Raw genomic sequence first — 14,698 nt, 5'->3', positions numbered from 1 at the left:
CGCATATATCATGGTACTGTGAGAAAAAAGGGGGGCTCACATGAACACATTAACTTAAAGAATCATGACTTTAAGTGAGAAATATTAAATTCCTTGTAAAAGCCAAAATAACAATCAAAACATATATCTGTTTTTTTTGCATATATAGCTGTCTATATTATTTTCAAACCAACTTTACATTTATAGTATTTACAGCATGACATCTTATATTCTCAGGTGTGATGACATGTTAATTCTTTAGAAGAGTTTACAATTTCATATGTTTCAGCACTTGGCTAGCATAGGTATTTCACTCACAAGGATGTAATATCATCTTGTTACTGTACTGAAAACATAGTTAATAATCATATGTATCCGAGTATAATGGTAAACTAATAAATTTTAGGATGGAAGCAAATAACTCTCAAATATATATCCATTACTGTATTGTTACACTTCATTTGTCTTTCCCAACTCTATTTCCCCTTCCATTTATTGTTTTTCCTTTCCTTATGATCACTGTTGTAATAAACAGGTTATTTATAGCATTCTTTATTTAAAAGCAGTCTGCTATCTGATATTTAAACAGCTGCATAACTCATTTGTCTTTCTTTTAAACGGTATTATACCCTGAATTACTATGATGACAAGAAATAAACATAAGATCTATTTTTTAACATGAAATTGCAAGGTTTGTGTCTGCTTACAGTTTGTCCGATGTTCTGGACTCAAGAAGAATCTCCATTCAACAGCATTGTAGCTGTGTGCATCCATTTTCTTTATGTTTCCATCGCACAGCTTCATCTGTGTGCGTTAAGAGTTCAAAAGTCATCAGCTTCACTTGCAGATACTGAAACACTTGTGTGTGGACTGCTTGATGAAATCTGGCTGTAACATGCTCGCAATTATGTTCTAATGAAGCTTTTAAACATTTGTGGTGGCAATACCAATCTCGAGAACAGTGAGTATGTGAATTTTATGACAAGAAGAAAAAAACAAGTAATGGCACCAGTATACTAGTACTCTATTAATTCACATAAACAAAAGAAATGGGTACACTGAAAGCAAACAATTTCCGCAATATCACACATAAGGATGACCTGGTACATGTAGACACAATCCTTAATCTCCACTAGACGCAGTTCTTTTAAAAATCATATTTCTTCAAAATAAGGTCAAAAATAAAAAGTAAAAAACTATTAGCGAGCCTTAGTTATCAATTTAAATAACATCATTAGAGAGATTGCTACCAAAATGACAGGAGCTCCAAATCTATCAAAAAATAGTCACATACATGAGAGCATCCTTTCCAGTTCTCTGTAACATTTTGACTGACAATATAATTTTTCAGTAGCGCATCCTTTGAAACTTTCCAAGAGAAACTTCTAAGATAATAATTTTAAAACTGTAATATTATATTAAAAAAACAGAGAAGATGTATATGCATATGTATATTAACATGTATTATATATAAAAGAGTTTTACCTTGAGGTTTGCTTTTTATCTCATGAAAATTGTAAATAGTTATGTCCCTTTAAGAAGATAAATGTGAAGAGTTTCTGATTTATTTCCCTTTAAGTTTTTTGGTGGCATTATCATTTGCAACTAATTTGCCATTATTAGCTTGTCTTTTTAGGCTTGGGAAGGAAAGATCCATTTCTTCTATTTTGTCTAATAAGTTGTTTTTCTTCACAAAGTTAGTTTCTTCATCCAGGTTGTTGAATAATTTCTGTCCATCCTGGAGAATAATCTTAATTCTAGATGGAAACAAATTCTGAGCTTTTATATCCACTTTCTTTAGACTTTTAATAAGAGGAACACAGGCTTTCCTTTTTGTCATTGTGGTTGTGTAGTCATTATCAAATCTAATGTTCTTTCCATCAATTTGTATTGGGTTCCCCGACCAAGCAGTTCTCAGCACTATATCTTTGTCCTCTGTTGAAAGAAATTTCACTGTATTGGATCTCACTGAGGTTGAATTTCTTGAATATATAATGTTTGATAGGGACCTGTGCACTCTCTTAATCCCAAAAGAAAAGAATTCAGGCAGATTTAGTGTTTTTGGCAGCCATTCATCTAAGAATAAAATCATATTATTCCCTTCCATTTTCTCCGGGACTCCATATATTCTAAAGTTATTCCTTTGAGACCTGCTTTCCAGGTCCTCAACCGTTTCCAATAATAAGTTGTTTTTTTTTTTAGAAGGAAATCTATCTGGCTGTCATTTTCAATTAGTCTTACATATATTTCATTTACAGTTTCTTCTATGGCTGTAATTTGTTCAGAATGTTTTGTGATTATTTATTTAAGGTCCTCTATTTGCTTTTCACTTTCTCTCTTCATGTTCTCCACTATTTTTTCTAAATTATCCATCTTCATAGAAAAGTCTTGAATACTGGTGACAATTAACTGAAGTTCTTTTTTCATAGAACTGTTCTGAAGAGTGGCTTTTGAGTGACTCATTGCTGGAATTATTCTGTAGCAGGCTGAAAAATACTTGATAAAAGTCACTTAAAACTGCTTTTTCTTAGATAATCTAATCCACAGTGTTGAGAAGAATAGCTGAGAAAAAAATCTTGTAAATTCTTTAGATTAAAACAAAAAAATCCTGTCAAAGACTAGTTTTATAGCCAGAGCAACAGAAGAGTGTTGTTATCTTCTAGGCATCTTAGCCATGCCCCCCCCCACATTTGTAATAATTTGTAAACAGCTTACAGTATCACAGCAACCACTCAAATTAGACACATACTGTCAGCAGCATTTTATTCATCTAGCTAAGAGCTTTCATATGGGGCTAAGAAGTTCTCTCTGTGTTATGTGGTTGTTGAGATATTTAGAAAAACGTGAAAATTATATCTATATAAATTAATATTGTAAAAACAACAGTTAATATCTATTTACCTGCACTAGACAGAGGTCAAATGTTAATGCAATTGAGTTTGCTATTGTGTAAGCTTTAAGATTAAATCTTCTAAAACCTTGTATATAGCATGGTTTTGGAATTACTGATACAAATATGAACAAGCAATATTTGATGCCTTGAGGCATTAGCAGGAGTTAACTGCTGATGCACCTGGAGGCGTCACTCAGATGTAATGAGTTGGACTGGTAAGGGTAGCCTCAGTCTGGCTCTGCCTCTACAACAAGGCTGACACAGCTCCCACAGTTACTCCTACAACTTGTTGTCCTCCAAAGTGTTTACACACTCCGCCTATGCCTATTACCTGCAGCAGCACCTGCAGCCTGTAGCACGTCCACCTCTATGTAAAAGTTGCTGCTACAAACCTACTCTCTGCAATGAAGTAGTCTCCTAACCCTAGTAATGTCCACCACAACATATCAGAAAGGGCCCCTAATCTACATGAAGGCCTGATATATTGGACTGCGGTTGCATGTGACTGGATGTTGATAGTGCAAATTAGCTGGGTTGGCTGCAATTAGCCTTTCAGAACCACACATTGTTTAAGAGGCAATCACCTGCTAATGAAAACCATGTTAAAAAGGCATGCAGCTGGCTATGGGGAACCATTCTGTATGAGACTTTCCTCACACAGATCACATGTATACAAAATATTACCTATCAGCACATATCAACAGAGGAGTAATGCACTCCATCAGGTATGTAACCATCTTGTTTACATCAGGATGCAGATGTCTGACTATGCTTATGGGGAATAGGGATTACAGCATTACGCCTTTCTTAGAACTGTGCTTCAAAAGAAAGAAATAGCCCAGTTACTGAGTGCAGGAAAAGTCACACAACAAGTAATCCAAAAACAGCTGTGTATTCCTGACACTGCTAACCACAAGAAAGAGCAAAAAAGACAGTATAAAATTCAAAGACTTTATTAAAGGTAAGCACTTTCACAACCTGTCCTGATTGCTTCCTCAGACCAAAATGAACACATAGAAACTCACTTCATATTTAAATTGCATGTCACATGAAGTACAGCCAATCAAATAAGAAAATGAACACATTCAAAAATATTAGTTCAAAGGCAGCACATTTCAAAGTGAATTTTAAAAACATTCCAATACATTTAAAATCAATAACTATATTATAACTAAGTGTATGTATGTATATGTACATATATATATATATATATATATATATATATATATATATATATATATATATATATAGTTTTTATATATATAAAAACTATCAGTCCAGGATTTTGTGTGTTACAGACAATGACATCTACCCCTGCTTCTGCAGTAATGCACTTCACTCATAATGTTCATGGCATTACCCACCTGTCTGTTGTACTTAATATGTGACTGGGGTACATAATGCTATACCACACACAGACTGACAGTCTGTGAAAACACCAACATAATAATACATCACATGCAAAAGATATGACTACTTCCAGATTAGAACCATCAACACCATCACCCATACTAACTTCCCTAGTCCACTGAGCCACACATGCTGCCAGACAGACAGAAGTCATTCATCACACAATCAACAGCATAAATATGTATGTTGTTATTCCTGTGTTACATGTGACATACAATGTTTGATTGAATTCTATGTTACAGCTCCGAGATTGCCTGGTCTGCTGATATACCATTGCTGACTTATTGTTAAAGCAGTTATATGGGAACACTGCTGTGTTGGGGGTAGGGGAACAGCACATGATCTGCTGGGATAGACAGTAGTCCAAATATCATATGATCCCACTGTTTAACATCTCCCATAACTGATATAGTGAATATTCCAACCATGACGCCTAGATGATTATTAGGGAACACATATTGTTGGACTGGGCCCAATTACTGTCCACTTAGCCCACTATAATTCCTTGTGTAAAATCGGCAAATCCATATATACAATACCATATTATAGTTATCCTTACAGGTAGTGTGTATGTTAGAGACTTACCTTGCAAATGCAGCTGTTGACAGGGCTGTAGTTAAGGGCCAACTCTGCATGATGCAGGAACTACATAGCCAATATATGGATAGGTACAGGTTGTGTGGGTTGACTGGCATCAACAATTTTAATATATGTATGTTAGCAGGAGTAAGGTCTCAGTCCCCAGTGCTCTAGGTTGTCAGTGAATGTGCTATGCGTTGTCCTTTAGCCAAAGCCAGGGCATACTGAGCATACCTGTGTCTGCTTACAGGGACATCATCAGGGGATTCCTCCTCTAAGACCTCCCGTGACTGTGGCTGTGGTTGTGGTGACCTAGGCACTGGTGTGGGGCTGTGTATCCCTTCCCTTTGCTGATCCTGCTGCAGCTGTTTCTGCAGGATCATATTGAGTAAAATGGCACATACTGTGAACATATGTGCACATGTGGCAGGACAGTACTGCAGTGCTCCACCAGATATATTGAGGCATCGAAACCATGATTCAGAAGCCCAAACACACACTCTATGATGTTCCTAATCTGTGCATGTGCCTCATTATGGCATTCTTCCATGGGTGTGTGTGCATTTTTGATGGGTGTCATCATACACAGTTCCAGTGTGTAGCCAGTATCCAACAGTAAATGACCAGGTGGGATGTCCCCCACAGGAAACATCTGGTACAGCTGTGATATGTGACAGATATAGGAGTCATGATAGCTACCAGCATACACATTCATGATAATCCCCTAGGCATTGCACACAACCTGGCAGTTGATGTAGTGGTACCCTTTGCGGTTGACATAGATTCTACCCTCCTCACTGGGTGGTGCTTTGATGTGTACATGAGTGCAATCTATGGCACCCAGTACTGCAGGATAGTGTGCTACACAGCAGAAGTGTTGCATATTGCTGGCAGTCGCCTCAAGGGTGTGGCTAAAAGATATGTGCTCACTGATATGTGGTAGCTTGGCATCCAGGAACTGGTGGAGTACTCCGGATATTGATGTCTGTAAGTCCCCCATCATGTCCCCAGTTGGTCTTTGGAAAGTACCTGTAGCTAGTGTTCTAAGGGCTATGCATACCTTTGTTTCCACTGGAATGGGTTCCCCTCTGTTGGCTCTGGGTCTGAGTTAAGGGTGGCAGAGCTCAGTGAGTTCTTGCAGTATGTCCCTATCCATCCTGTATCACTCTACAATCTTCAGTTCATGTAGCTCCTGGAAGGTTATTCTGGTTCTGAACACTCTTCTCCTTCTCTGTCTAGGCCTATTGTCAGCAGCAGTACTGACTTCAGCATCTTGCACATGCAGATGCAGCAGACCTGCATTAGCCCTTAGCATTCTCTCAATTCTGAAGTCTGTACTCCAATAGTAAAGGGTATTGGGGGGGGGGGATCAGATTGTAGGGTGTATGTATGCTTTATAATGCTCTGCTGTAGGTACTGATTGTGTGATTGGCTACCTATAATGTATTCCACCTGCCTAAAATATCATTAACATCATCAAAATTAATTAATATGTCACAGGCTTTTAGATACACTCAGCACTGAGGAGCACCATGCAAACATGTGTCCCACAGGTAAACAAAGCTTAGTACTTAGTGTGCACCCTCTCAGACTTCCACGCTCAACATGGCAGCACTCTGCATAAACACATGGAAACACACGCCCCTTAGCTAAACAAAGAAGTTATTGCACACACCACCCCCCCAAAAGGACATGATCAGCATGGGGGCGGGCTGAACAAACAGGTGCAGCTAAGCTGAAATAAGCTTAAAAGTCATTGGGCACACCCTCTCCTTATGTCAGCTACCTCCTCTGTAAACACCAGCATGGTTCTCTGCCTACATGAAGGGGCTATGTGGAAACGATTACCCCTGTATGCTATTCAGTAACTGCACCTCATTTGCATAGGGATCCATGCTCACAGCCTGAAAACTACATGCTTCATTGCCTACCATGTTAGCAACAGCACCAATGCACCATAATAGATACTCCACGCAAGGTCCTGCAATAGATTTATATCACATAATATTAATTTTTTTTCCAATTTTTTTTTTTTATAAAGCATGTTTGCACACTGCGGCACACCACACAAACATGACTAGATTATTAAAAAATATAATAAAATGAATTTAACTTATTTCCTTTAATTTTTTAGATACACAAGAGGACAGTTTCACTCTTATCTGTATGTGATACGACATTTCTGTCTATATATGTACATCTTTACAACCCCTTTTCTCTGTCTACACTGCTGTATATGGAATTTTTCCATGTACACAAAAGACACTGACACAGGGTCTGATGAGCTGCCTATCTGCTTGCTGGATCACTCTACCTGACTCATTTGCATGAGATTCACATGCTTTTGAAGGGATTTGGATGTCACAGAACTTCCCAAGTTGGAGCGTGCATTCACGCCATTCAGTAGTGTTTACTGAATCTAAGACCTGCTTACTTTCATGTAAGCAGTCCGGTTCAATGCCCAAACAGTAAAAAACACCATATAGGCTTTGTAAAATTCTCCTCAATATCTTTCATTACATTTACTAATTAAGTGGGTTGCATTTTCATATATATATGAAAACCCCTTAGGTTAACTGGCTATAGCTAAAATTGACATCTTTTTTGCCAAAACATTTTGGTCGAAAAGAAAAGATGGTTCAGACAGCTGGCAGCTGTACAAGATTGCTACAGTAGCAGGATTGAAGAATATGCTCGTTTCTTGGTAATGTGCAATTCTGGAGTTAAAATGACCACACAGTGTGAGGTGTGTGTGTGGGGGGGGGTCAATCCATTTTGCAAAAAAATAAAAAAAACTGTTTTATTGCTTTTTGCTGCATGCTCCCAGGTTACTTCTTGGAACATGTGGGTTAAATTTCAACATTGCTTTGCTCAATTATGTTATATCAACATTAAGCATTTCTAACTCTTTTGGTATTTTTGTATACCCTTTGAGATATATATAAATATATATATATATATATATATATATATATATATATATATATATATATATATATATATATATACATATATATATACATGCAATTTATATATAAACAAGGTCATGTCATTTTCACAGTCTTTGCATTACTTCCTGTTGTACTGTCTTGGCTTTGTAAGTATGCTGCATGAATGAAGATGAAATATAAGTAATCTTTACCCTATATTAGTGATTTCAAGGATAGAACAAAGAATTTCACTTATAGCATTTATAACAGCAAGAGGGAATGTAAGCTGATGGACAGCAGGTAGTGTTATTATAAACATAGAGTAGGTGTTAAAAAGGAAATATGAAGCAAAAAGAGACACAGCCAAACAGTCTGTCTGTCAGTCAGGAAGGGAAAGACAGAGAGAAACTTTGAGACAGTCACTGACACATATATTCAGGTGAGTACTCACTGTGTACTGTTAATCAAAAAGGAACAGCATGTTATTCACAAGGCTGGTGAGATATGTTACTAGTTCAACTGTGCCCTTCCAATCTTATCTGCCTTGCATGCATCTTTTGATAAGGTCACGTCTGCTTCTGTTAATAACATGTCACTTTGTGCAGTGTTTACATGACAGACTATTCTGCCTTTTATTAATGAATCATGGAACTCACCAATTTAAGACTTTTGTTTTGATTTGCTAGCTCAGGTTTCTAAACATGTTTAGTCTCCATGGGGCGCAGTGCCCTTTTGAAGAATAAATCGCAGATACATAACAAGTTCTTTATAGTGTGATTCCTAAACTTTTATCTAATTGCCGCTGCTGTATTGTCCATCCCCTTAAAAAAAGTAAAAGTCTAAATGCCTTCAAGGCTTCTTCACTAGTAGTATGCAAAACTATGACAACTGGTACCTTTTCAAGTTCCTTAGCTATTCCACGATTTCTGAATCTACAGTTTTCACTTTTCTGCTAAATTTTCTTATAGCAAGAGAATTCTTGGTCATTGTATTTTCTTCTGTGAATTACTCTTCTGAATTTTTAAGCATATAAATTCTTAAAGCCAAACATATTTACTCACTTCTGTAAATATATTTTCACTGCTGACACAATGAATTAAGAGCATATTTATAATAATAATAATAATAATAATAATAATGTTGTTGTATCTTTCAGCTTTTCCCGGTGAGGGGTCGCCACAGCGGAACTCCGGTCCGCTAATGATTGGCAGTAGATTTTTACGTACCAAGTTGCCAGCCCTGACGCACAACCTTCAATGAAGGTACGCCCATTCACGCATGTCTCCACACAGAAGACGCTTTAGCTGAGAATCGAACAGGACAACATCTTACTGTGAGGCAACAAAGCTACCGCAGCACCACCACCGCAGTTAATAATAATAATAATAATAATAATAATAATAATAATAATAACACCCATTTGTTAAGCAGGTAGGCTCACTGGACACACAGTTCCTTTTCAGGGGTGCCCTGAGTGCAATGTTTGCTTTATTGACTTGCTCAATGTCACTCAGTAGGCAAATGAGGGCTGAGGGCTCAGGAAAGCAAAGCCTGTACCCCAGGAAACATAGCTCACAGCTTTATCCCTCTATGTGTGGTCTAATATCTTCCACAGCAAAATGTGCAATCTAAATGTAATATATTTCTGCAGGAAGCACATTATACTGACTGCATAGAAGCTCCAAACCTATGTATTCAAATAGAGCAGGGCTTTATGCAAACATATACAAATGTAGAATAAGTAGTTTGGTTTGAGGGCAAGTACCCTGCATCATTTGCGTGAAAGGCCCTGCCTGTGTACAACACTACTGACATGTACTCAGTCAAAGGTTGCTGTAACTTGGAGAAAGAATGATCACTGTTAAAAATATGAACATGATAATTGTTTTTCTTTGCTGATCATTGATCTTGAAGAAGCATCAGCATCACTATTTCATGCCTAAGCATGCTGCAACAATGGGTAGCAAGCTGAGATATTATGAGCAAACAAAACTCTAAGATGACAAACGTAATCAAATTGAAAAATAAGCAAAATACAGCCTGATCAAGGCAATATAAACAGCACACAATGCAGAGGTACTAATAATCTCCATGAAATGTTTAATCAAATTTGTTTTAGAAAGTGTACTACATGATCTGGATAATTGCATGAATATTTACAAATTCATCCCTGGCTTGAAAGGCCTAACCTTCCTTGAGAGAGGAGGCACAGTCTGAGGATGAGCACTGGCAAGGCGAAAATAGTCACAAGATTCAGTCACTTTGTACGTCTTATGATACCATGACCCTATGACAATGCAATTTCCTGTAGCTAGGTATTAGCATATTTAAACAGAAATACATGTACAAAATCTATGCACTTTGGTGCCACAGACACACACATATGTTGAGTGTGTGTATGTTAGTGTGTACACGTGTGTGTGTGTGTGTGTGTGTGTGTGTGTGTGTGTGTGTGTGTGTGTGTGTGTTTGTGCGTGTGTCCGTGTGTGTGTGTGTTTCTGTCTCTGTGTCCATGTTTCACAGATATACACATTGTGCTGTCCACACACAACAGTACTATTGAGAAGAGTCGTTATATGTGTGCTGCTTTATAGCTATATTTTCCTTTTCACTTATATGGCTGCAACCTAAATAAATAAATATCTTTGTGTACTAAATGGGGGTCTTGATTTGGGGTTAATAATAGTTTATGGTAAGAGATCAGTGAACACTGAAGTCCAGTCATGCTTATATGAAAATTCTCACCAACCCACACTTCTGGAAGTGTTTTCTTATTTATTTATGCATATCTATTTTCTAAATTTGGCATGAACTGCTTGTATTGGTTATTGCTTTCTGTGTGCCATCTTGCACTTGGCTTAGGATTGCCCCATACCTGCTGATATAATATCTACTTCTAGAACTTTTTCACACTAGTATGTCAAAGTAAACCTTGATCTAACAGCCTTTTTATTTAACACCTTCATTAGTTCTGTGATATTTCTAAAGGCTCTAATGAATGCTGAACTGTAGTCTGATGTATGTGATCGTATTCATATTTCTTGGAGCTATTTTTAGTGCCAGTGCTGGTGCCAGGCTAAATAATTATTTAAAATACATTTTTTATTCGATTTTATTGTAGACTATTTGCACCTTTATAAATTGTAATTGAATTCTGTTTTAATCTGCAAAATGCGTGTTACCCATGGGTCGGAAAGTATGGGTTTTCACTTTTTGAATATAAAAGGACATGTAAAGACATGAAATGTCTTTGAAGGATAATTTTTGGTGGTCTGACAAAACAGAACTTAAATGCTTGCATTTGAGTAAACTGTTCAGTAGTGGAGAAAATAAAAGCCAAGAGTCATAAAAATGTAATTAAAGTGGACTTCAAAAGAAATAATTTGTATGTAAATGTTTGCTCCTGAGAAACTTCAAAGTAGAAGAATTGGATAATTACTTTTGCAGTGGGAAAGCAAACAAGCAAAATAATAAGTTGTTATAATGTTTCTGCAAAAGGAAATTGTGTAATGGTTTCTAGGGAACAGCAACGAGGACCTCAAATGTGTACAAAAATCTTTGGTTTGAAAATAGTAAGTTGACAACTTCCCTGTATGCTTGCTACCTGCAATTTCTGTCTGTTATGTTCCAATAATTTATAACATCAAGAGGGCATTACTCTTAAAGATAGATGCATTAAGATGAATGCAGCTGGATTAGGTAAGGAGATTCCTTAAATATCCTGTATGTTTAACTGAATGTTATTTTACTCTTCCATGTGTACTTTCTCATTCCCCTGAATGTTTAAACTATACTTGCATTGGCTGTCTTACGGTTTAAGCAAAATTCATTAATTCACTTTTAAGCTCTTCTAGTTTGTCCTTTCTACTATATCTGTCTCTCTCTCTCTGTGTATGTGTGTGTGTATATATATATATATATATATATATATATATATATATATATATATATATCTAGGACACTTGCTCGAAAAAGCAAGTGTCCGAATCCATATATAACAATCACAGTTTAACGAAAGCACTTTAATTGAAAAAGCTCTTCCATTAAACTGTGAAAAAAAAAAAAACACTAATTAAATGTTTCTGAAAGCCCCCCCTGCACCCCCAACATGGGGGGCTGTGCCCCCCACCCCCCCTACTTAAATATTCTCACTCCAAGGTCGCACTACAGTGGAGTAAAGGAATATTCCCTTACTCGCACCGCAGTGCGACTGGCACACCACTCACACATACCCGAAATTGCTGCTTCGATGAACAGCAATTTCGGATATGTGTGAGCATGAATTTGACTTTCAGTGAAAGTTAAATTCACACAACTGTCCAGGTTCTATGTATATATACATATATATATATATATATATATATATATATATATATATATATATATATATAGATATAGATATATATGATTCCACTTGAAAACATCTAATTCCCATAACATCGAATCTCAAAACACTGAGCTCATAACATTGAAAACTCAGGAAAACTCACAACATCGAAAACTCAGAACACTGAAACTTTGCATCACAACATCAATAACTACAAAGTACATGTAAATAACATCCTCTGCACCTATAATTACACCAAACTAACAAACACACTTTTAACTACATTTCTGCAGGAGGCAAGCCCCCCTGCACCACCCATAAGGGGGACTCTGCCCCTTACAACCCCCAAAAATTAAATATATCTTCTCCGAGATCACACTACAGTGGAAAAAGGTTAATTTCCTAACCTCACTGTATCACGATCACCATACAGAGTGTACACATAATGTCTAAATCACTTACCTGTATGGCTTAAAAACACATACAGACTGGCAAAATAAACACTCTATAAATAGTATAAATTCCTGTGCTATATAAATAATAACTATATAAATAATAACTACAACATCTTATAGTGATACTACAGGATTAATAGATTAAACTATAACATTTACATGTTTGATGATACACTGCTTGATGTTATACATTTTCAATGTTATGAAATTCGATGTTATAAGTTTTCAGTGTTTTGGGTTTTCAATGTTATGTTCTTAGTGCTTTGAGTTCCAATGTTATGAGAATTAGATGTTTCGAAGGGGAGCCATATATATATAGATATATGCATTATAGCTATTTATTACCTTATTACCTGAAAAGAGTCATTTAGCAATGTACATTCACAAGCTGTGGTGGCTTCTGTTTCCACTTAGCTAGCTCATTTGGGTCTACTACCAGTGAGGATATTAATGTGTATGATTTCAAATTTTGCTTAATCAGGAACAGCAGGTAACTAAAGGCCCTTGGCTAGCCATAGTGGTGGCTATACTAGAGTGCCAGGAGGAAATCTCTGGGGAATTGGAGAATTGTGTCACCCTTCCCTGCAATGGTGTGTATTTGTGTGAAAAAAAATAACTTGTATGAACTGTAGTCTCTATGGTTAATGGGATCTGGAAGGTACTGTGGTTCTCAGAGGGAATGGTGAGAAATAATCTTGGGGTGCTAGGTCAATGGATGAGCTCTGAAAGTACCCTGTTTACAGTCTGATCTGGGGAGTTAATTTTGAAGGCTAATATCCAGGACAGCAGTACACATTCCATTTAGGCTTCTTCGTCAGTATGCATTTTGTGCAATTTCCTAGTGTAAATTAACCTGATAGGACCTTTTCTTCATATTTAGTGCAATGCATGACACTGTGTCTCCCATACTTTGTTTGGCAAGGTGAGATTCAACCCCATGCATGCCACCATTTGTCACAGTGATATATAACGTATGAGTTTTATGTTACTTGGTTTGATGTCATTTAATTTACTAAAAATATGAAATTACAGAGTACACATTCAGTCTCTTCAAATGTATCCTTCTCTTCATTTAAGATGAATACATTTTTGTTGAATCTATTAATTACCTCCATTAGTGTGCCATCATGTATCCTGCCCAAAATAATTATGGAATCACTACCAACTAAATTCTTAATGCTGTGTATGACTTGTATCACAGAATATCTCATGTCGATAGCTTGGTTTTTGCACTGCAATGTCTCTATATATGTGAAAAAAGTAGTAATAATCCTTTTGCCTAAGGGCAATTCTTGTTGATGGTTTAATTAATACCCTTACTCCACTAAGTTCAGCACTGATATCATGTTTTGTCTTAGTGAAATGCCTCTCCCCTGGATTTACTAATCTCCCATGCAGGACTAGTCTAGTCCTGCAAGGAAGCGGCCACTTAGGAGGAGGACGGCAACACGCCATGCATATTAATGAAGGCTCACTGCCCAACCTCCTAGGCTGACATGGAGCGTGTATGAGTGCAGGGGGCATGTCTGAGAGCAGAGCTCTCAGAATAAACATGCCCTTGCAAATTAGAACAGCAGAAACTGGAAATAAAAGAGCAAGGCCGCTCATAGGTGTCTGCATATCCCCACCAAAGGTCCCCCATGTGTACAACTGCAATAGTACATATAAATAAACTGAACAAAACCCTTTATGTTTGTTTTGTAAATCCGAGTAGAGCTAACTGTAGGTGTGCGGGTGTGCCCATTGCTTAGCTATGGATAAAGCAGTTTAAAAGGCTGAAGAGGATAACAAGGAATCTATATGTCAATGAAGCAGCACAGCAATAGTGTAGTGGGCAGAGCATCCACCTAACGTGCATGCATTCCCGGTTCGAGTCCCACTACAACACGTACCGTTTTCCATGTGAAATCTGTATATGAACATTTGTTTTGCTGTATAACCTACTAAATAACATTTAAATGTGAACTAGAGTACTGCATTAAATTCACATGTGAAGTGTCAGTGTCATAATGAATAAGGCACTAGTAAGCCGGTTTAAGCACAGATAAGCATTAGTAAGCATATATAAGCACTAGTAAGCGTGTTTAAGTGTGTTTACATGGGGGTAAGCATTGCCTACACAGAT

This window comes from Protopterus annectens, chromosome 1.part1 (assembly GCF_019279795.1).
Source record: "Protopterus annectens isolate FY-2018-M chromosome 1.part1, PAN1.0, whole genome shotgun sequence".
NCBI classification, from domain to species: domain Eukaryota; kingdom Metazoa; phylum Chordata; order Ceratodontiformes; family Protopteridae; genus Protopterus; species Protopterus annectens.
Note: the sequence above shows the minus strand (reverse complement) of the source record.